Source organism: Barbatula barbatula (assembly GCF_947034865.1).
Source record: "Barbatula barbatula genome assembly, chromosome: 24".
In the NCBI taxonomy this organism is placed as follows: Eukaryota; Metazoa; Chordata; class Actinopteri; order Cypriniformes; family Nemacheilidae; genus Barbatula; species Barbatula barbatula.
In genome coordinates, this window is record NC_136787.1 from 7,191,880 (window position 1) to 7,216,487 (window position 24,608).

Below are 24,608 nucleotides of genomic sequence, written 5' to 3' on the forward strand. Positions count from 1 at the left end.
CGATAACCAGGGGGCAGACAGGGATGCACGGGCTGGTCCAGATGTAAGAGGGCATATGTTGTCCAAGCAGGATGTAAACGTGGAACACAGAGTGTCTGTGGCACTGTTGGTATTCAAAAGAGAGAGCTCCTCAGAGGGGGGGAGTGCAGACAAGACAGCAGAGGAAAAGCAGGAGGGAGGGACCGTAGGTAGCGCCGGAAAGTGACCAGCGGTAAGACATCTGCGTTGTCTGGAGCGGTGAGGTCGGGGGTGACAAAGAAGTGATCAGACGTGTGCAGCGGAGTGACCTGAGAGTGATGAGTGGAGCATTTCTCGAATCATCCTTGTCATTTGCAAAACAGTAAGTGCATTTCTGGTTTTGATTGTTTGATTGCAAGAGACGGCACATGATTCACGTTAACGCTTTTACTGTTTGTACAATAATTTATTGACAGACAGTGTCATTGTGATGCAGACAGGAAAAGACAGCACTGCATAGAACAAACAAATGTAGAAATCTGAACATAAGACAATCTCCTTAGGGAAAACTGTACATGCAGTGCAGTGGAATTACAGTGCAGTCTTCCTACACCTCCTGACGTTCCTGTCTTTTGGCCAACGGATTCTCATCCACATCACAACAAATATCTTCTCGTGCGATACAGCGTGAAAATCATCTTTCAGAGTGTCTAATCCAGCCTCTGCAGGCATCAGCTGTGATGTCATCACACGTTACATCCATGGCAGCCAGAAGGGTCATCTGTGTATGCGGCTGGCCATCATATACTTTTAATCTTCATGCTGAGAAAAATTCCTCAACGGGGTTGAGTAGGGTGAGAGGAACTCCACCAGCATCCTGTTGTGGGCCGCAAACCATTGCCTGATGATGTTGGAGCGATGGAAACTGACATTGTCCCAAACTAACACGTACTTTGGCAGGTCATCTCCAATCTGCCCCCTCTCTTGTTCAGGGATGAGATCCCTGTAGAAAGTGTCAAAAGACTGTTTAGGTGTGAAAAGGGGCCGTCTGCAACACAGTGACGTTGTCTTGCAGTCCTATGTGGAAAGAATATAGCAATGCAAAACACTAAATTGAGTAAAATAAAATGCCACTGTTTACTTAAAGTATACTTACTGTATATTGTAAAACTGTGCTTAAATGTCGTGGGGATTATACTATTCTACAGAGACCCATTATAATGCATTTTGATCAACATGACATAAGCAATTGATAATGTAGGAATCTGCACAGAATTTTGTCATAATCATTTGCATGGATGTACCAAAGCATTTGCAACTTGTTCAAAGAAATGAGAAAATGCTTGTTTGATGTGCACACGTGACACAAGGATGTAAGGATTGAACAAGAAGTTTTGAGAATTTCAAATCGGATCAGAGAAATGTACCAAATTGACTTAGAAAAAACTGTATTTAAAGTGGGGGGGTACTTTTGGGGCAGTTTTGTTTCACCCAAGTGTCCCATTTCCACCCCTCTCAAACTAATGCATGGATGCATATAGCCAGAAACAATTCATTTGATGCATGCAAAGAAGCAACACTGTGTGTCTCAAGAAGCATTAATTCATGATTACGTAGACATGCTAAAATTTCAAGGCCACACACTACACATTACACATGACATTACACATTTCATAAAATTTACATTTAGTCATTTAGCAGACGTTTTTATCCAAAGCGACTTACAGACGAGGAAACATTTGAAGCAATTATAACAATATAGGCAACAAAATGCATAAGTTCATTAAATCCAGTCCATTAAAGCCTAGCACAGTATACAAAGCTAAGAATAGTGAGGTAAGTAAAAAAAATTTTTTTAAGAAGACAGAAAATAATAAGAGGTTAAAATCAGTCATCTACATTTTGACGGAAGATATGCATTTTCACACACTACACCGGCCTGTAGTGTTCTAGCAGTGTAAGGTTGAGAGTGAGTTTCTTCAGTAGCGGTGTGATGCAGGCCTCTTTGAAAGCAGTGGGAAATGTCCCAGTGGTGAGCAAAGAGTTGATGATGCGGGTCAGACCAGGCACAACTGCTGGAGAGATGGCATGGAGGAGATGGGTGGGGATGGGATCCAGTGGGCAGGTGGTAGGGTGGTTGGAACCAATGACCTTGGAAACATCATCTTCAGACATAGAAGAAAAGGCGGGTGATGGTGGCGTAGAAAATTGGCTGTTGATGGCGGTAGTTTTCTTTACGAAGAACGATGCAAAATCATCAGCCGTTAACTCCGATGAAGGTGTGGGAGCAGGCGGACAGAGGAGAGCAGAGAAGGTTTTTAAGAGTGTGCGAGAGTCAGGAGAGTTGCTGATCTTCGAGTGGTTATAATCAGTTTTTGCAGAGGTGACGTCAACGGAGAAAGTAGAGAGAGAGAGGTCAGTATGGTCTTTTGACTTGTGCCATTTTCTCTCAGCTGACCGGAGGCCGGTGCGATGCTCACGTGGTACATCCGATAACCAGGGGGCAGACAGGGATGCACGGGCTGGTCCAGATGTAAGAGGGCATATGTTGTCCAAGCAGGATGTAAGCGTGGAACACAGAGTGTCTGTGGCACTGTTGGTATTCAAAAGAGAGAGCTCCTCAGAGGGGGGGAGTGCAGACAAGACAGCAGAGGAAAAGCAGGAGGGAGGGACCGTAGGTAGCGCCGGAAAGTGACCAGCGGTAAGACATCTGCGTTGTCTGGAGCGGTGAGGTCGGGGGTGACAAAGAAGTGATCAGACGTGTGCAGCGGAGTGACCTGAGAGTGATGAGTGGAGCATTTCTCGAATCATCCTTGTGATTTGCAAAACAGTAAGTGCATTTCTGGTTTTGATTGTTTGATTGCAAGAGACGGCACATGATTCACGTTAACGCTTTTACTGTTTGTACAATAATTTATTGACAGACAGTGTCATTGTGATGCAGACAGGAAAAGACAGCACTGCATAGCACAAACAAATGTAGAAATCTGAACATTAGACAATCTCCTTAGGGAAAACTGTACATGCAGTGCAGTGGAATTACAGTCCAGTCTTCCTACACCTCCCGACGTTCCTGTCTTTTGGGCAACGGATTCTCATCCACATCACAACAAATATCTTCTCTTGCGATACAGCGTGAAAATCATCTTTCAGAGTGTCTAATCCAGCCTCTGCAGGCATCAGCTGTGATGTCATCACACGTTACATCCATGGCAGCCAGAAGGGTCATCTGTGTATGCGGCTGGCCATCATATACTTTTAATCTTCATGCTGAGAAAAATTCCTCAACGGGGTTGAGTAGGGTGAGAGGAACTCCACCAGCATCCTGTTGTGGGCCGCAAACCATTGCCTGATGATGTTGGAGCGATGGAAACTGACATTGTCCCAAACTAACACGTACTTTGGCAGGTCATCTCCAATCTGCCCCCTCTCTTGTTCAGGGATGAGATCCCTGTAGAAAGTGTCAAAAGACTGTTTAGGTGTGAAAAGGGGCCGTCTGCAACACAGTGACGTTGTCTTGCAGTCCTATGTGGAAAGAATATAGCAATGCAAAACACTAAATTGAGTAAAATAAAATGCCACTGTTTACTTAAAGTATACTTACTGTATATTGTAAAACTAGTGCTTAAATGTCGTGGGGATTATACTATTCTACAGAGACCCATTATAATGCATTTTGATCAACATGACATAAGCAATTGATAATGTAGGAATCTGCACAGAATTTTGTCATAATCATTTGCATGGATGTACCAAAGCATTTGCAACTTGTTCAAAGAAATGAGAAAATGCTTGTTTGATGTGCACACGTGACACAAGGATGTAAGGATTGAACAAGAAGTTTTGAGAATTTCAAATCGGATCAGAGAAATGTACCAAATTGACTTAGAAAAAACTGTATTTAAAGTGGGGGGGGGGGTACTTTTGGGGCAGTTTTGTTTCACCCAAGTGTCCCATTTCCACCCCTCTCAAACTAATGCATGGATGCATATAGCCAGAAACAATTCATTTGATGCATGCAAAGAAGCAACACTGTGTGTCTCAAGAAGCATTTATTCATGATTACGTAGACATGCTAAAATTTCAAGGCCACACACTACACATTACACATTACACATGACATTACACATTTCATAAAATTTACATTTAGTCATTTAGCAGATGTTTTTATCCAAAGCGACTTACAGACGAGGAAACATTGGAAGCAATTATAACAATATAGGCAACAAAATGCATAAGTTAATTAAATCCAGTCCATTAAAGCCTAGCACAGTATACAAAGCTAAGAATAGTGAGGTAAGTAAAAAAATATTTTTTTTAAAAGACAGAAAATAGTAAGAGGTTCAAATCAGTCATCTACATTTTGACGGAAGATATGCATTTTCACACACTACACCGGCCTGTAGTGTTCTAGCAGTGTAAGGTTGAGAGTGAGTTTCTTCAGTAGCGGTGTGATGCAGGCCTCTTTGAAAGCAGTGGGAAATGTCCCAGTGGTGAGCAAAGAGTTGATGATGCGGGTCAGACCAGGCACAACTGCTGGAGAGATGGCATGGAGGAGATGGGTGGGGATGGGATCCAGTGGGCAGGTGGTAGGGTGGTTGGAACCAATGACCTTGGAAACATCATCTTCAGACATAGGAGAAAAGGCGGGTGATGGTGGCGTAGAAAATTGGCTGTTGATGGCGGTAGTTTTCTTTACGAAGAACGATGCAAAATCATCAGCCGTTAACTCCGATGAAGGTGTGGGAGCAGGCGGACAGAGGAGAGCAGAGAAGGTTTTTAAGAGTGTGCGAGAGTCAGGAGAGTTGCTGATCTTCGAGTGGTTATAATCAGTTTTTGCAGAGGTGACGTCAACGGAGAAAGTAGAGAGAAGAGACTGGTAGAGAGAGAGAGGTCAGTATGGTCTTTTGACTTGTGCCATTTTCTCTCAGCTGACCGGAGGCTGGTGCGATGCTCACGTGGTACATCCGATAACCAGGGGGCAGACTGGGATGCACGGGCTGGTCCAGATGTAAAAAGGCATATGTTGTCCAAGCAGGATGTAAGCGTGGAACACAGAGTGTCTGTGGCACTGTTGGTATTCAAAAGAGAGAGCTCCTCAGAGGGGGGGAGTGCAGACAAGACAGCAGAGGAAAAGCAGGAGGGAGGGACCGTAGGTAGCGCCGGAAAGTGACCAGCGGTAAGACATCTGCGTTGTCTGGAGCGGTGAGGTCGGGGGTGACAAAGAAGTGATCAGACGTGTGCAACGGAGTGACCTGAGAGTGATGAGTGGAGCATTTCTCGAATCATCCTTGTCATTTGCAAAACAGTAAGTGCATTTCTGGTTTTGATTGTTTGATTGCAAGAGACGGCACATGATTCACGTTAACGCTTTTACTGTTTGTACAATAATTTATTGACAGACAGTGTCATTGTGATGCAGACAGGAAAATACAGCACTGCATAGCACAAACAAATGTAGAAATCTGAACATAAGACAATCTCCTTAGGGAAAACTGTACATGCAGTGCAGTGGAATTACAGTGCAGTCTTCCTACACCTCCTGACGTTCCTGTCTTTTGGGCAACGGATTCTCATCCACATCACAACAAATATCTTCTCTTGCGATACAGCGTGAAAATCATCTTTCAGAGTGTCTAATCCAGCCTCTGCAGGCATCAGCTGTGATGTCATCACACATTACATCCATGGCAGCCAGAAGGGTCATCTGTGTATGCGGCTGGCCATCATATAGTTTTAATCTTCATGCTGAGAAAAATTCCTCAACGGGGTTGAGTAGGGTGAGAGGAACTCCACCAGCATCCTGTTGTGGGCCGCAAACCATTGCCTGATGATGTTGGAGCGATGGAAACTGACATTGTCCCAAACTAACACGTACTTTGGCAGGTCATCTCCAATCTGCCCCCTCTCTTGTTCAGGGATGAGATCCCTGTAGAAAGTGTCAAAAGACTGTTTAGGTGTGAAAAGGGGCCGTCTGCAACACAGTGACGTTGTCTTGCAGTCCTATGTGGAAAGAATATAGCAATGCAAAACACTAAATTGAGTAAAATAAAATGCCACTGTTTACTTAAAGTATACTTACTGTATATTGTAAAACTAGTGCTTAAATGTCGTGGGGATTATACTATTCTACAGAGACCCATTATAATGCATTTTGATCAACATGACATAAGCAATTGATAATGTAGGAATCTGCACAGAATTTTGTCATAATCATTTGCATGGATGTACCAAAGCATTTGCAACTTGTTCAAAGAAATGAGAAAATGCTTGTTTGATGTGCACACGTGACAAAAGGATGTAAGGATTGAACAAGAAGTTTTGAGAATTTCAAATCGGATCAGAGAAATGTACCAAATTGACTTAGAAAAAAATGTATTTAAAGTGGGGGGGGGGTACTTTTGGGGCAGTTTAGTTTCACCCAAGTGTCCCATTTCCACCCCTCTCAAACTAATGCATGGATGCATATAGCCAGAAACAATTCATTTGATGCATGCAAAGAAGCAACACTGTGTGTCTCAAGAAGCATTAATTCATGATTACGTAGACATGCTAAAATTTCAAGGCCACACACTACACATTACACATGACATTACACATTTCATAAAATTTACATTTAGTCATTTAGCAGACGTTTTTATCCAAAGCGACTTACAGACGAGGAAACATTTGAAGCAATTATAACAATATAGGCAACAAAATGCATAAGTTCATTAAATCCAGTCCATTAAAGCCTAGCACAGTATACAAAGCTAAGAATAGTGAGGTAAGTAAAAAAAAATTTTTTTAAGAAGACAGAAAATAATAAGAGGTTAAAATCAGTCATCTACATTTTGACGGAAGATATGCATTTTCACACACTACACCGGCCTGTAGTGTTCTAGCAGTGTAAGGTTGAGAGTGAGTTTCTTCAGTAGCGGTGTGATGCAGGCCTCTTTGAAAGCAGTGGGAAATGTCCCAGTGGTGAGCAAAGAGTTGATGATGCGGGTCAGACCAGGCACAACTGCTGGAGAGATGGCATGGAGGAGATGGGTGGGGATGGGATCCAGTGGGCAGGTGGTAGGGTGGTTGGAACCAATGACCTTGGAAACATCATCTTCAGACATAGAAGAAAAGGCGGGTGATGGTGGCGTAGAAAATTGGCTGTTGATGGCGGTAGTTTTCTTTACGAAGAACGATGCAAAATCATCAGCCGTTAACTCCGATGAAGGTGTGGGAGCAGGCGGACAGAGGAGAGCAGAGAAGGTTTTTAAGAGTGTGCGAGAGTCAGGAGAGTTGCTGATCTTCGAGTGGTTATAATCAGTTTTTGCAGAGGTGACGTCAACGGAGAAAGTAGAGAGAGAGAGGTCAGTATGGTCTTTTGACTTGTGCCATTTTCTCTCAGCTGACCGGAGGCTGGTGCGATGCTCACGTGGTACATCCGATAACCAGGGGGCAGACAGGGATGCACGGGCTGGTCCAGATGTAAGAGGGCATATGTTGTCCAAGCAGGATGTAAGCGTGGAACACAGAGTGTCTGTGGCACTGTTGGTATTCAAAAGAGAGAGCTCCTCAGAGGGGGGGAGTGCAGACAAGACAGCAGTGGAAAAGCAGGAGGGAGGGACCGTAGGTAGCGCCGGAAAGTGACCAGCGGTAAGACATCTGCGTTGTCTGGAGCGGTGAGGTCGGGGGTGACAAAGAAGTCATCAGACGTGTGCAGCGGAGTGACCTGAGAGTGATGAGTGGAGCATTTCTCGAATAATCCTTGTCATTTGCAAAACAGTAAGTGCATTTCTGGTTTTGATTGTTTGATTGCAAGAGACGGCACATGATTCACGTTAACGCTTTTACTGTTTGTACAATAATTTATTGACAGACAGTGTCATTGTGATGCAGACAGGAAAAGACAGCACTGCATAGCACAAACAAATGTAGAAATCTGAACATAAGACAATCTCCTTAGGGAAAACTGTACATGCAGTGCAGTGGAATTACAGTGCAGTCTTCCTACACCTCCTGACGTTCCTGTCTTTTGGGCAACGGATTCTCATCCACATCACAACAAATATCTTCTCTTGCGATACAGCGTGAAAATCATCTTTCAGAGTGTCTAATCCAGCCTCTGCAGGCATCAGCTGTGATGTCATCACACGTTACATCCATGGCAGCCAGATGGGTCATCTGTGTATGCGGCTGGCCATCATATACTTTTAATCTTCATGCTGAGAAAAATTCCTCAACGGGGTTGAGTAGGGTGAGAGGAACTCCACCAGCATCCTGTTGTGGGCCGCAAACCATTGCCTGATGATGTTGGAGCGATGGAAACTGACATTGTCCCAAACAAACACGTACTTTGGCAGGTCATCTCCAATCTGCCCCCTCTCTTGTTCAGGGATGAGATCCCTGTAGAGAGTGTCAAAAGACTGTTTAGGTGTGAAAAGGGGCCGTCTGCAACACAGTGAAGTTGTCTTGCAGTCCTATGTGGAAAGAATATAGCAATGCAAAACACTAAATTGAGTAAAATAAAATGCCACTGTTTACTTAAAGTATACTTACTGTATATTGTAAAACTAGTGCTTAAATGTCGTGGGGATTATACTATTCTACAGAGACCCATTATAATGCATTTTGATCAACATGACATAAGCAATTGATAATGTAGGAATCTGCACAGAATTTTGTCATAATCATTTGCATGGATGTACCAAAGCATTTGCAAATTGTTCAAAGAAATGAGATAATGCTTGTTTGATGTGCACACGTGACACAAGGATGTAAGTATTGAACAAGAAGTTTTGAGAATTTCAAATCGGATCAGAGAAATGTACCAAATTGACTTAGAAAAAACTGTATTTAAAGTGGGGTAAAGTGTAAAAACAATAATGCATGGATGCATATAGCCAGAAACAATTAATTTGATGCATGCAAAGAAGCAACACTGTGTGTCTCAAGAAGCATTTATTCATGATTACGTAGACATGCTAAAATTTCAAGGCCACACAATACACATTACACATTACACATTTCATAAAATTTACATTTGGTCATTAAGCAGACGTTTTTATCCAAAGCGACTTACAGACGAGGAAACATTGGAAGCAATTATAACAATATAGGCAACAAAATGCATAAGTTAATTAAATCCAGTCCATTAAAGCCTAGCACAGTATACAAAGCTAAGAATAGTGAGGTAAATAAAAAAATTATTTTTTAAGAAGACAGAAAATAATAAGAGGTTAAAATCAGTCATCTACATTTTGACGGAAGATATGCATTTTCACACTCTACACCGGCCTGTAGTGTTCTAGCAGTGTAAGGTTGAGAGTGAGTTTCTTCAGTAGCGGTGTGATGCAGGCCTCTTTGAAAGCAGTGGGAAATGTCCCAGTGGTGAGCAAAGAGTTGATGATGCGGGTCAGACCAGGCACAACTGCTGGAGAGATGGCATGGAGGAGATGGGTGGGGATGGGATCCAGTGGGCAGGTGGTAGGGTGGTTGGAACCAATGACCTTGGAAACATCATCTTCAGACATAGGAGAAAAGGCGGGTGATGGTTGCGTAGAAAATTGGCTGTTGATGGCGGTAGTTTTCTTTACGAAGAACGATGCAAAATCATCAGCCGTTAACTCCGATGAAGGTGTGTGAGCAGGCGGACAGAGGAGAGCAGAGAAGGTTTTTAAGAGTGTGCGAGAGTCACATGTTACATACATGGCAGCCAGAAGGGTCATCTGTGTATGCGGCTGGCCATCATATACTTTTAATCTTCATGCTGAGAAAAATTCCTCAACGTGGTTGAGTAGGGTGAGAGGAACTCCACCAGCATCCTGTTGTGGGCCGCAAACCATTGCCTGATGATGTTGGAGCGATGGAAACTGACATTGTCCCAAACTAACACGTATTTTTGCAGGTCATCTCCAATCTGCCCCCTCTCTTGTTCAGGGATGAGATCCCTGTAGAGAGTGTCAAAAGACTGTTTAGGTCTGAAAAGGGGCCATCTGCAACACAGTGAAGTTGTCTTGCAGTCCTATGTGGAAAGAATATAGCAATGCAAAACACTAAATTGAGTAAAATAAAATGCCACCGTTTACTTAAAGTATACTTACTGTATATTGTAAAACTAGTGCTTAAATGTAGTGGGGATTATACTATTCTACAGAGACCCATTATAATGCATTTTGATCAACATGACATAAGCAATTGATAATGTAGGAATCTGCACAGAATTTTGTCATAATCATTTGCATGGATGTACCAAAGCATTTGCAACTTGTTCAAAGAAATGAGAAAATGCTTGTTTGATGTGCACAAGTGACACAAGGATGTAGGGATTGAACAAGAAGTTTTGAGAATTTCAAATCGGATCTGAGAAATGTACGAAATTGACTTAGAAAAAACTGTATTTAAAGTGGGGGGGGTACTTTTGGGGCAGTTTTGTTTCACCCAAGTGCCCCATTTCCACCCCTCTCAAACTAATGCATGAATGCATATAGCCAGAAACAATTCATTTGATGCATGCAAAGAAGCAACACTGTGTGTCTCAAGAAGCATTTATTCATGATTACGTAGACATGCTAAAATTTCAAGGCCACACACTACACATTACACATTACACATGACATTACACATTTCATAAAATTTACATTTAGTCATTTAGCAGACGTTTTTATCCAAAGCGACTTACAGACGAGGAAACATTGGAAGTAATTATAACAATATAGGCAACAAAAGGCATAAGTTAATTAAATCCAGTCCATTAAAGCCTAGCACAGTATACAAAGCTAAGGATAGTGAGGTAAGTAAAAAAATATTTTTTTAAGAAGACAGAAAATAATAAGAGGTTAAAATCAGTCATCTACATTTTGACGGAAGATATGCATTTTCACACACTACACCGGCCTGTAGTGTTCTAGCAGTGTAAGGTTGAGAGTGAGTTTCTTCAGTAGCGGTGTGATGCAGGCCTCTTTGAAAGCAGTGGGAAATGTCCCAGTGGTGAGCAAAGAGTTGATGATGCGGGTCAGACCAGGCACAACTGCTGGAGAGATGGCATGGAGGAGATGGTTGGGGATGGGATCCAGTGGGCAGGTGGTAGGGTGGTTGGAACCAATGACCTTGGAAACATCATCTTCAGACATAGGAGAAAAGGCGGGTGATGGTGGCGTAGAAAATTGGCTGTTGATGGCGGTAGTTTTCTTTACGAAGAACGATGCAAAATCATCAGCCGTTAACTCCGATGAAGGTGTGGGAGCAGGCGGACAGAGGAGAGCAGAGAAGGTTTTTAAGAGTGTGCGAGAGTCAGGAGAGTTGCTGATCTTCGAGTGGTTATAATCAGTTTTTGCAGAGGTGACGTCAACGGAGAAAGTAGAGAGAAGAGACTGGTAGAGAGAGAGAGGTCAGTATGGTCTTTTGACTTGTGCCATTTTCTCTCAGCTGACCGGAGGCTGGTGCGATGCTCACGTGGTACATCCGATAACCAGGGGGCAGACAGGGATGCACGGGCTGGTCCAGATGTAAGAGGGCATATGTTGTCCAAGCAGGATGTAAACGTGGAACACAGAGTGTCTGTGGCACTGTTGGTATTCAAAAGAGAGAGCTCCTCAGAGGGGGGGAGTGCAGACAAGACAGCAGAGGAAAAGCAGGAGGGAGGGACCGTAGGTAGCGCCGGAAAGTGACCAGCGGTAAGACATCTGCGTTGTCTGGAGCGGTGAGGTCGGGGGTGACAAAGAAGTGATCAGACGTGTGCAGCGGAGTGACCTGAGAGTGATGAGTGGAGCATTTCTCGAATCATCCTTGTCATTTGCAAAACAGTAAGTGCATTTCTGGTTTTGATTGTTTGATTGCAAGAGACGGCACATGATTCACGTTAACGCTTTTACTGTTTGTACAATAATTTATTGACAGACAGTGTCATTGTGATGCAGACAGGAAAAGACAGCACTGCATAGAACAAACAAATGTAGAAATCTGAACATAAGACAATCTCCTTAGGGAAAACTGTACATGCAGTGCAGTGGAATTACAGTGCAGTCTTCCTACACCTCCTGACGTTCCTGTCTTTTGGCCAACGGATTCTCATCCACATCACAACAAATATCTTCTCGTGCGATACAGCGTGAAAATCATCTTTCAGAGTGTCTAATCCAGCCTCTGCAGGCATCAGCTGTGATGTCATCACACGTTACATCCATGGCAGCCAGAAGGGTCATCTGTGTATGCGGCTGGCCATCATATACTTTTAATCTTCATGCTGAGAAAAATTCCTCAACGGGTTGAGTAGGGTGAGAGGAACTCCACCAGCATCCTGTTGTGGGCCGCAAACCATTGCCTGATGATGTTGGAGCGATGGAAACTGACATTGTCCCAAACTAACACGTACTTTGGCAGGTCATCTCCAATCTGCCCCCTCTCTTGTTCAGGGATGAGATCCCTGTAGAAAGTGTCAAAAGACTGTTTAGGTGTGAAAAGGGGCCGTCTGCAACACAGTGACGTTGTCTTGCAGTCCTATGTGGAAAGAATATAGCAATGCAAAACACTAAATTGAGTAAAATAAAATGCCACTGTTTACTTAAAGTATACTTACTGTATATTGTAAAACTGTGCTTAAATGTCGTGGGGATTATACTATTCTACAGAGACCCATTATAATGCATTTTGATCAACATGACATAAGCAATTGATAATGTAGGAATCTGCACAGAATTTTGTCATAATCATTTGCATGGATGTACCAAAGCATTTGCAACTTGTTCAAAGAAATGAGAAAATGCTTGTTTGATGTGCACACGTGACACAAGGATGTAAGGATTGAACAAGAAGTTTTGAGAATTTCAAATCGGATCAGAGAAATGTACCAAATTGACTTAGAAAAAACTGTATTTAAAGTGGGGGGGTACTTTTGGGGCAGTTTTGTTTCACCCAAGTGTCCCATTTCCACCCCTCTCAAACTAATGCATGGATGCATATAGCCAGAAACAATTCATTTGATGCATGCAAAGAAGCAACACTGTGTGTCTCAAGAAGCATTAATTCATGATTACGTAGACATGCTAAAATTTCAAGGCCACACACTACACATTACACATGACATTACACATTTCATAAAATTTACATTTAGTCATTTAGCAGACGTTTTTATCCAAAGCGACTTACAGACGAGGAAACATTTGAAGCAATTATAACAATATAGGCAACAAAATGCATAAGTTCATTAAATCCAGTCCATTAAAGCCTAGCACAGTATACAAAGCTAAGAATAGTGAGGTAAGTAAAAAAATTTTTTTTAAGAAGACAGAAAATAATAAGAGGTTAAAATCAGTCATCTACATTTTGACGGAAGATATGCATTTTCACACACTACACCGGCCTGTAGTGTTCTAGCAGTGTAAGGTTGAGAGTGAGTTTCTTCAGTAGCGGTGTGATGCAGGCCTCTTTGAAAGCAGTGGGAAATGTCCCAGTGGTGAGCAAAGAGTTGATGATGCGGGTCAGACCAGGCACAACTGCTGGAGAGATGGCATGGAGGAGATGGGTGGGGATGGGATCCAGTGGGCAGGTGGTAGGGTGGTTGGAACCAATGACCTTGGAAACATCATCTTCAGACATAGAAGAAAAGGCGGGTGATGGTGGCGTAGAAAATTGGCTGTTGATGGCGGTAGTTTTCTTTACGAAGAACGATGCAAAATCATCAGCCGTTAACTCCGATGAAGGTGTGGGAGCAGGCGGACAGAGGAGAGCAGAGAAGGTTTTTAAGAGTGTGCGAGAGTCAGGAGAGTTGCTGATCTTCGAGTGGTTATAATCAGTTTTTGCAGAGGTGACGTCAACGGAGAAAGTAGAGAGAGAGAGGTCAGTATGGTCTTTTGACTTGTGCCATTTTCTCTCAGCTGACCGGAGGCCGGTGCGATGCTCACGTGGTACATCCGATAACCAGGGGGCAGACAGGGATGCACGGGCTGGTCCAGATGTAAGAGGGCATATGTTGTCCAAGCAGGATGTAAGCGTGGAACACAGAGTGTCTGTGGCACTGTTGGTATTCAAAAGAGAGAGCTCCTCAGAGGGGGGGAGTGCAGACAAGACAGCAGAGGAAAAGCAGGAGGGAGGGACCGTAGGTAGCGCCGGAAAGTGACCAGCGGTAAGACATCTGCGTTGTCTGGAGCGGTGAGGTCGGGGGTGACAAAGAAGTGATCAGACGTGTGCAGCGGAGTGACCTGAGAGTGATGAGTGGAGCATTTCTCGAATCATCCTTGTGATTTGCAAAACAGTAAGTGCATTTCTGGTTTTGATTGTTTGATTGCAAGAGACGGCACATGATTCACGTTAACGCTTTTACTGTTTGTACAATAATTTATTGACAGACAGTGTCATTGTGATGCAGACAGGAAAAGACAGCACTGCATAGCACAAACAAATGTAGAAATCTGAACATTAGACAATCTCCTTAGGGAAAACTGTACATGCAGTGCAGTGGAATTACAGTCCAGTCTTCCTACACCTCCCGACGTTCCTGTCTTTTGGGCAACGGATTCTCATCCACATCACAACAAATATCTTCTCTTGCGATACAGCGTGAAAATCATCTTTCAGAGTGTCTAATCCAGCCTCTGCAGGCATCAGCTGTGATGTCATCACACGTTACATCCATGGCAGCCAGAAGGGTCATCTGTGTATGCGGCTGGCCATCATATACTTTTAATCTTCATGCTGAGAAAAATTCCTCAACGGGGTTGAGTAGGGTGAGAGGAACTCCACCAGCATCCTGTTGTGGGCCGCAAACCATTGCCTGATGATGTTGGAGCGATGGAAACTGACATTGTCCCAAACTAACACGTACTTTGGCAGGTCATCTCCAATCTGCCCCCTCTCTTGTTCAGGGATGAGATCCCTGTAGAAAGTGTCAAAAGACTGTTTAGGTGTGAAAAGGGGCCGTCTGCAACACAGTGACGTTGTCTTGCAGTCCTATGTGGAAAGAATATAGCAATGCAAAACACTAAATTGAGTAAAATAAAATGCCACTGTTTACTTAAAGTATACTTACTGTATATTGTAAAACTAGTGCTTAAATGTCGTGGGGATTATACTATTCTACAGAGACCCATTATAATGCATTTTGATCAACATGACATAAGCAATTGATAATGTAGGAATCTGCACAGAATTTTGTCATAATCATTTGCATGGATGTACCAAAGCATTTGCAACTTGTTCAAAGAAATGAGAAAATGCTTGTTTGATGTGCACACGTGACACAAGGATGTAAGGATTGAACAAGAAGTTTTGAGAATTTCAAATCGGATCAGAGAAATGTACCAAATTGACTTAGAAAAAACTGTATTTAAAGTGGGGGGGGGGGTACTTTTGGGGCAGTTTTGTTTCACCCAAGTGTCCCATTTCCACCCCTCTCAAACTAATGCATGGATGCATATAGCCAGAAACAATTCATTTGATGCATGCAAAGAAGCAACACTGTGTGTCTCAAGAAGCATTTATTCATGATTACGTAGACATGCTAAAATTTCAAGGCCACACACTACACATTAAACATTACACATGACATTACACATTTCATAAAATTTACATTTAGTCATTTAGCAGATGTTTTTATCCAAAGCGACTTACAGACGAGGAAACATTGGAAGCAATTATAACAATATAGGCAACAAAATGCATAAGTTAATTAAATCCAGTCCATTAAAGCCTAGCACAGTATACAAAGCTAAGAATAGTGAGGTAAGTAAAAAAATATTTTTTTTAAAAGACAGAAAATAGTAAGAGGTTCAAATCAGTCATCTACATTTTGACGGAAGATATGCATTTTCACACACTACACCGGCCTGTAGTGTTCTAGCAGTGTAAGGTTGAGAGTGAGTTTCTTCAGTAGCGGTGTGATGCAGGCCTCTTTGAAAGCAGTGGGAAATGTCCCAGTGGTGAGCAAAGAGTTGATGATGCGGGTCAGACCAGGCACAACTGCTGGAGAGATGGCATGGAGGAGATGGGTGGGGATGGGATCCAGTGGGCAGGTGGTAGGGTGGTTGGAACCAATGACCTTGGAAACATCATCTTCAGACATAGGAGAAAAGGCGGGTGATGGTGGCGTAGAAAATTGGCTGTTGATGGCGGTAGTTTTCTTTACGAAGAACGATGCAAAATCATCAGCCGTTAACTCCGATGAAGGTGTGGGAGCAGGCGGACAGAGGAGAGCAGAGAAGGTTTTTAAGAGTGTGCGAGAGTCAGGAGAGTTGCTGATCTTCGAGTGGTTATAATCAGTTTTTGCAGAGGTGACGTCAACGGAGAAAGTAGAGAGAAGAGACTGGTAGAGAGAGAGAGGTCAGTATGGTCTTTTGACTTGTGCCATTTTCTCTCAGCTGACCGGAGGCTGGTGCGATGCTCACGTGGTACATCCGATAACCAGGGGGCAGACTGGGATGCACGGGCTGGTCCAGATGTAAAAAGGCATATGTTGTCCAAGCAGGATGTAAGCGTGGAACACAGAGTGTCTGTGGCACTGTTGGTATTCAAAAGAGAGAGCTCCTCAGAGGGGGGGAGTGCAGACAAGACAGCAGAGGAAAAGCAGGAGGGAGGGACCGTAGGTAGCGCCGGAAAGTGACCAGCGGTAAGACATCTGCGTTGTCTGGAGCGGTGAGGTCGGGGGTGACAAAGAAGTGATCAGACGTGTGCAACGGAGTGACCTGAGAGTGATGAGTGGAGCATTTCTCGAATCATCCTTGTCATTTGCAAAACAGTAAGTGCATTTCTGGTTTTGATTGTTTGATTGCAAGAGACGGCACATGATTCACGTTAACGCTTTTACTGTTTGTACAATAATTTATTGACAGACAGTGTCATTGTGATGCAGACAGGAAAATACAGCACTGCATAGCACAAACAAATGTAGAAATCTGAACATAAGACAATCTCCTTAGGGAAAACTGTACATGCAGTGCAGTGGAATTACAGTGCAGTCTTCCTACACCTCCTGACGTTCCTGTCTTTTGGGCAACGGATTCTCATCCACATCACAACAAATATCTTCTCTTGCGATACAGCGTGAAAATCATCTTTCAGAGTGTCTAATCCAGCCTCTGCAGGCATCAGCTGTGATGTCATCACACATTACATCCATGGCAGCCAGAAGGGTCATCTGTGTATGCGGCTGGCCATCATATACTTTTAATCTTCATGCTGAGAAAAATTCCTCAACGGGGTTGAGTAGGGTGAGAGGAACTCCACCAGCATCCTGTTGTGGGCCGCAAACCATTGCCTGATGATGTTGGAGCGATGGAAACTGACATTGTCCCAAACTAACACGTACTTTGGCAGGTCATCTCCAATCTGCCCCCTCTCTTGTTCAGGGATGAGATCCCTGTAGAAAGTGTCAAAAGACTGTTTAGGTGTGAAAAGGGGCCGTCTGCAACACAGTGACGTTGTCTTGCAGTCCTATGTGGAAAGAATATAGCAATGCAAAACACTAAATTGAGTAAAATAAAATGCCACTGTTTACTTAAAGTATACTTACTGTATATTGTAAAACTAGTGCTTAAATGTCGTGGGGATTATACTATTCTACAGAGACCCATTATAATGCATTTTGATCAACATGACATAAGCAATTGATAATGTAGGAATCTGCACAGAATTTTGTCATAATCATTTGCATGGATGTACCAAAGCATTTGCAACTTGTTCAAAGAAATGAGAAAATGCTTGTTTGATGTGCACACGTGACAAAAGGATGTAAGGATTGAACAAGAAGTTTTGAGAATTTCAAATCGGATCAGAGAAATGTACCAAATTGACTTAGAAAAAAATGTATTTAAAGTGGGGGGGGGGTACTTTTGGGGCAGTTTAGTTTCACCCAAGTGTCCCATTTCCACCCCTCTCAAACTAATGCATGGATGCATATAGCCAGAAACAATTCATTTGATGCATGCAAAGAAGCAACACTGTGTGTCTCAAGAAGCATTAATTCATGATTACGTAGACATGCTAAAATTTCAAGGCCACACACTACACATTACACATGACATTACACATTTCATAAAATTTACATTTAGTCATTTAGCAGACGTTTTTATCCAAAGCGACTTACAGACGAGGAAACATTTGAAGCAATTATAACAATATAGGCAACAAAATGCATAAGTTCATTAAATCCAGTCCATTAAAGCCTAGCACAGTATACAAAGCTAAGAATAGTGAGGTAAGTAAAAAAAAATTTTTTTAAGAAGACAGAAAATAATAAGAGGTTAAAATCAGTCATCTACATTTTGACGGAAGATATGCATTTTCACACACTACACCGGCCTGTAGTGTTCTAGCAGTGTAAGGTTGAGAGTGAGTTTCTTCAGTAGCGGTGTGATGCAGGCCTCTTTGAAAGCAGTGGGAAATGTCCCAGTGGTGAGCAAAGAGTTGATGATGCGGGTCAGACCAGGCACAACTGCTGGAGAGATGGCATGGAGGAGATGGGTGGGGATGGGATCCAGTGGGCAGGTGGTAGGGTGGTTGGAACCAATGACCTTGGAAACATCATCTTCAGACATAGAAGAAAAGGCGGGTGATGGTGGCGTAGAAAATTGGCTGTTGATGGCGGTAGTTTTCTTTACGAAGAACGATGCAAAATCATCAGCCGTTAACTCCGATGAAGGTGTGGGAGCAGGCGGACAGAGGAGAGCAGAGAAGGTTTTTAAGAGTGTGCGAGAGTCAGGAGAGTTGCTGATCTTCGAGTGGTTATAATCAGTTTTTGCAGAGGTGACGTCAACGGAGAAAGTAGAGAGAGAGAGGTCAGTATGGTCTTTTGACTTGTGCCATTTTCTCTCAGCTGACCGGAGGCTGGTGCGATGCTCACGTGGTACATCCGATAACCAGGGGGCAGACAGGGATGCACGGGCTGGTCCAGATGTAAGAGGGCATATGTTGTCCAAGCAGGATGTAAGCGTGGAACACAGAGTGTCTGTGGCACTGTTGGTATTCAAAAGAGAGAGCTCCTCAGAGGGGGGGAGTGCAGACAAGACAGCAGAGGAAAAGCAGGAGGGAGGGACCGTAGGTAGCGCCGGAAAGTGACCAGCGGTAAGACATCTGCGTTGTCTGGAGCGGTGAGGTCGGGGGTGACAAAGAAGTCATCAGACGTGTGCAGCGGAGTGACCTGAGAGTGATGAGTGGAGCATTTCTCGAATAATCCTTGTCATTTGCAAAACAGTAAGTGCATTTCTGGTTTTGATTGTTTGATTGCAAGAGACGGCACATGATTCACGTTAACGCTTTTACTGTTTGTACAATAATTTATTGACAGACAGTGTCATTGTGATGCAGACAGGAAAAGACAGCACTGCATAGCACAAACAAATGTAGAAATCTGAACATAAGACAATCTCCTTAGGGAAAACTGTACATGCAGTGCAGTGGAATTACAGTGCAGTCTTCCTACACCTCCTGACGTTCCTGTCTTTTGGGCAACGGATTCTCATCCACATCACAACAAATATCTTCTCTTGCGATACAGCGTGAAAATCATCTTTCAGAGTGTCTAATCCAGCCTCTGCAGGCATCAGCTGTGATGTCATCACACGTTACATCCATGGCAGCCAGATGGGTCATCTGTGTATGCGGCTGGCCATCATATACTTTTAATCTTCATGCTGAGAAAAATTCCTCAACGGGGTTGAGTAGGGTGAGAGGAACTCCACCAGCATCCTGTTGTGGGCCGCAAACCATTGCCTGATGATGTTGGAGCGATGGAAACTGACATTGTCCCAAACAAACACGTACTTTGGCAGGTCATCTCCAATCTGCCCCCTCTCTTGTTCAGGGATGAGATCCCTGTAGAGAGTGTCAAAAGACTGTTTAGGTGTGAAAAGGGGCCGTCTGCAACACAGTGAAGTTGTCTTGCAGTCCTATGTGGAAAAAATATAGCAATGCAAAACACTAAATTGAGTAAAATAAAATGCCACTGTTTACTTAAAGTATACTTACTGTATATTGTAAAACTAGTGCTTAAATGTCGTGGGGATTATACTATTCTACAGAGACCCATTATAATGCATTTTGATCAACATGACATAAGCAATTGATAATGTAGGAATCTGCACAGAATTTTGTCATAATCATTTGCATGGATGTACCAAAGCATTTGCAAATTGTTCAAAGAAATGAGATAATGCTTGTTTGATGTGCACACGTGACACAAGGATGTAAGTATTGAACAAGAAGTTTTGAGAATTTCAAATCGGATCAGAGAAATGTACCAAATTGACTTAGAAAAAACTGTATTTAAAGTGGGGTAAAGTGTAAAAACAATAATGCATGGATGCATATAGCCAGAAACAATTAATTTGATGCATGCAAAGAAGCAACACTGTGTGTCTCAAGAAGCATTTATTCATGATTACGTAGACATGCTAAAATTTCAAGGCCACACAATACACATTACACATTACACATTTCATAAAATTTACATTTGGTCATTAAGCAGACGTTTTTATCCAAAGCGACTTACAGACGAGGAAACATTGGAAGCAATTATAACAATATAGGCAACAAAATGCATAAGTTAATTAAATCCAGTCCATTAAAGCCTAGCACAGTATACAAAGCTAAGAATAGTGAGGTAAATAAAAAAATTATTTTTTAAGAAGACAGAAAATAATAAGAGGTTAAAATCAGTCATCTACATTTTGACGGAAGATATGCATTTTCACACTCTACACCGGCCTGTAGTGTTCTAGCAGTGTAAGGTTGAGAGTGAGTTTCTTCAGTAGCGGTGTGATGCAGGCCTCTTTGAAAGCAGTGGGAAATGTCCCAGTGGTGAGCAAAGAGTTGATGATGCGGGTCAGACCAGGCACAACTGCTGGAGAGATGGCATGGAGGAGATGGGTGGGGATGGGATCCAGTGGGCAGGTGGTAGGGTGGTTGGAACCAATGACCTTGGAAACATCATCTTCAGACATAGGAGAAAAGGCGGGTGATGGTGGCGTAGAAAATTGGCTGTTGATGGCGGTAGTTTTCTTTACGAAGAACGATGCAAAATCATCAGCCGTTAACTCCGATGAAGGTGTGTGAGCAGGCGGACAGAGGAGAGCAGAGAAGGTTTTTAAGAGTGTGCGAGAGTCACATGTTACATACATGGCAGCCAGAAGGGTCATCTGTGTATGCGGCTGGCCATCATATACTTTTAATCTTCATGCTGAGAAAAATTCCTCAACGTGGTTGAGTAGGGTGAGAGGAACTCCACCAGCATCCTGTTGTGGGCCGCAAACCATTGCCTGATGATGTTGGAGCGATGGAAACTGACATTGTCCCAAACTAACACGTATTTTTGCAGGTCATCTCCAATCTGCCCCTCTCTTGTTCAGGGATGAGATCCCTGTAGAGAGTGTCAAAAGACTGTTTAGGTCTGAAAAGGGGCCGTCTGCAACACAGTGAAGTTGTCTTGCAGTCCTATGTGGAAAGAATATAGCAATGCAAAACACTAAATTGAGTAAAATAAAATGCCACCGTTTACTTAAAGTATACTTACTGTATATTGTAAAACTAGTGCTTAAATGTAGTGGGGATTATACTATTCTACAGAGACCCATTATAATGCATTTTGATCAACATGACATAAGCAATTGATAATGTAGGAATCTGCACAGAATTTTGTCATAATCATTTGCATGGATGTACCAAAGCATTTGCAACTTGTTCAAAGAAATGAGAAAATGCTTGTTTGATGTGCACAAGTGACACAAGGATGTAGGGATTGAACAAGAAGTTTTGAGAATTTCAAATCGGATCTGAGAAATGTACGAAATTGACTTAGAAAAAACTGTATTTAAAGTGGGGGGGGTACTTTTGGGGCAGTTTTGTTTCACCCAAGTGCCCCATTTCCACCCCTCTCAAACTAATGCATGAATGCATATAGCCAGAAACAATTCATTTGATGCATGCAAAGAAGCAACACTGTGTGTCTCAAGAAGCATTTATTCATGATTACGTAGACATGCTAAAATTTCAAGGCCACACACTACACATTACACATTACACATGACATTACACATTTCATAAAATTTACATTTAGTCATTTAGCAGACGTTTTTATCCAAAGCGACTTACAGACGAGGAAACATTGGAAGTAATTATAACAATATAGGCAACAAAATGCATAAGTTCATTAAATCCAGTCCATTAAAGCCTAGCACAGTATACAAAGCTAAGAATAGTGAGGTAAGTAAAAAAATTTTTTTTTAAGAAGACAGAAAATAATAAGAGGTTAAAATCAGTCATCTACATTTTGACGGAAGATATGCATTTTCACACACTACACCGGCCTGTAGTGTTCTAGCAGTGTAAGGTTGAGAGTGAGTTTCTTCAGTAGCGGTGTGATGCAGGCCTCTTTGAAAGCAGTGGGAAATGTCCCAGTGGTGAGCAAAGAGTTGATGATGCGGGTCAGACCATGCACAACTGCTGGAGAGATGGCATGGAGGAGATGGGTGGGGATGGGATCCAGTGGGCAGGTGGTAGGGTGGTTGGAACCAATGACCTTGGAAACATCATCTTCAGACATAGAAGAAAAGGCGGGTGATGGTGGCGTAGAAAATTGGCTGTTGATGGCGGTAGTTTTCTTTACGAAGAACGATGCAAAATCATCAGCCGTTAACTCCGATGAAGGTGTGGGAGCAGGCGGACAGAGGAGAGCAGAGAAGGTTTTTAAGAGTGTGCGAGAGTCAGGAGAGTTGCTGATCTTCGAGTGGTTATAATCAGTTTTTGCAGAGGTGACGTCAACGGAGAAAGTAGAGAGAGAGAGGTCAGTATGGTCTTTTGACTTGTGCCATTTTCTCTCAGCTGACCGGAGGCCGGTGCGATGCTCACGTGGTACATCCGATAACCAGGGGGCAGACAGGGATGCACGGGCTGGTCCAGATGTAAGAGGGCATATGTTGTCCAAGCAGGATGTAAGCGTGGAACACAGAGTGTCTGTGGCACTGTTGGTATTCAAAAGAGAGAGCTCCTCAGAGGGGGGGAGTGCAGACAAGACAGCAGAGGAAAAGCAGGAGGGAGGGACCGTAGGTAGCGCCGGAAAGTGACCAGCGGTAAGACATCTGCGTTGTCTGGAGCGGTGAGGTCGGGGGTGACAAAGAAGTGATCAGACGTGTGCAGCGGAGTGACCTGAGAGTGATGAGTGGAGCATTTCTCGAATCATCCTTGTCATTTGCAAAACAGTAAGTGCATTTCTGGTTTTGATTGTTTGATTGCAAGAGACGGCACATGATTCACGTTAACGCTTTTACTGTTTGTACAATAATTTATTGACAGACAGTGTCATTGTGATGCAGACAGGAAAAGACAGCACTGCATAGCACAAACAAATGTAGAAATCTGAACATAAGACAATCTCCTTAGGGAAAACTGTACATGCAGTGCAGTGGAATTACAGTGCAGTCTTCCTACACCTCCTGACGTTCCTGTCTTTTGGGCAACGGATTCTCATCCACATCACAACAAATATCTTCTCTTGCGATACAGCGTGAAAATCATCTTTCAGAGTGTCTAATCCAGCCTCTGCAGGCATCAGCTGTGATGTCATCACACGTTACATCCATGGCAGCCAGAAGGGTCATCTGTGTATGCGGCTGGCCATCATATACTTTTAATCTTCATGCTGAGAAAAATTCCTCAACGGGGTTGAGTAGGGTGAGAGGAACTCCACCAGCATCCTGTTGTGGGCCGCAAACCATTGCCTGATGATGTTGGAGCGATGGAAACTGACATTGTCCCAAACTAACACGTACTTTGGCAGGTCATCTCCAATCTGCCCCCTCTCTTGTTCAGGGATGAGATCCCTGTAGAAAGTGTCAAAAGACTGTTTAGGTGTGAAAAGGGGCCGTCTGCAACACAGTGACGTTGTCTTGCAGTCCTATGTGGAAAGAATATAGCAATGCAAAACACTAAATTGAGTAAAATAAAATGCCACTGTTTACTTAAAGTATACTTACTGTATATTGTAAAACTAGTGCTTAAATGTCGTGGGGATTATACTATTCTACAGAGACCCATTATAATGCATTTTGATCAACATGACATAAGCAATTGATAATGTAGGAATCTGCACAGAATTTTGTCATAATCATTTGCATGGATGTACCAAAGCATTTGCAACTTGTTCAAAGAAATGAGAAAATGCTTGTTTGATGTGCACACGTGACACAAGGATGTAAGGATTGAACAAGAAGTTTTGAGAATTTCAAATCGGATCAGAGAAATGTACCAAATTGACTTAGAAAAAACTGTATTTAAAGTGGGGGGGGGTACTTTTGGGGCAGTTTTGTTTTACCCAAGTGTCCCATTTCCACCCCTCTCAAACTAATGCATGGATGCATATAGCCAGAAACAATTCATTTGATGCATGCAAAGAAGCAACACTGTGTGTCTCAAGAAGCATTTATTCATGATTACGTAGACATGCTAAAATTTCAAGGCCACACACTACACATTACACATTACACATGACATTACACATTTCATAAAATTTACATTTAGTCATTTAGCAGACGTTTTTATCCAAAGCGACTTACAGACGAGGAAACATTGGAAGCAATTATAACAATATAGGCAACAAAATGCATAAGTTAATTAAATCCAGTCCATTAAAGCCTAGCACAGTATACAAAGCTAAGAATAGTGAGGTAAGTAAAAAAATATTTTTTTTAAAA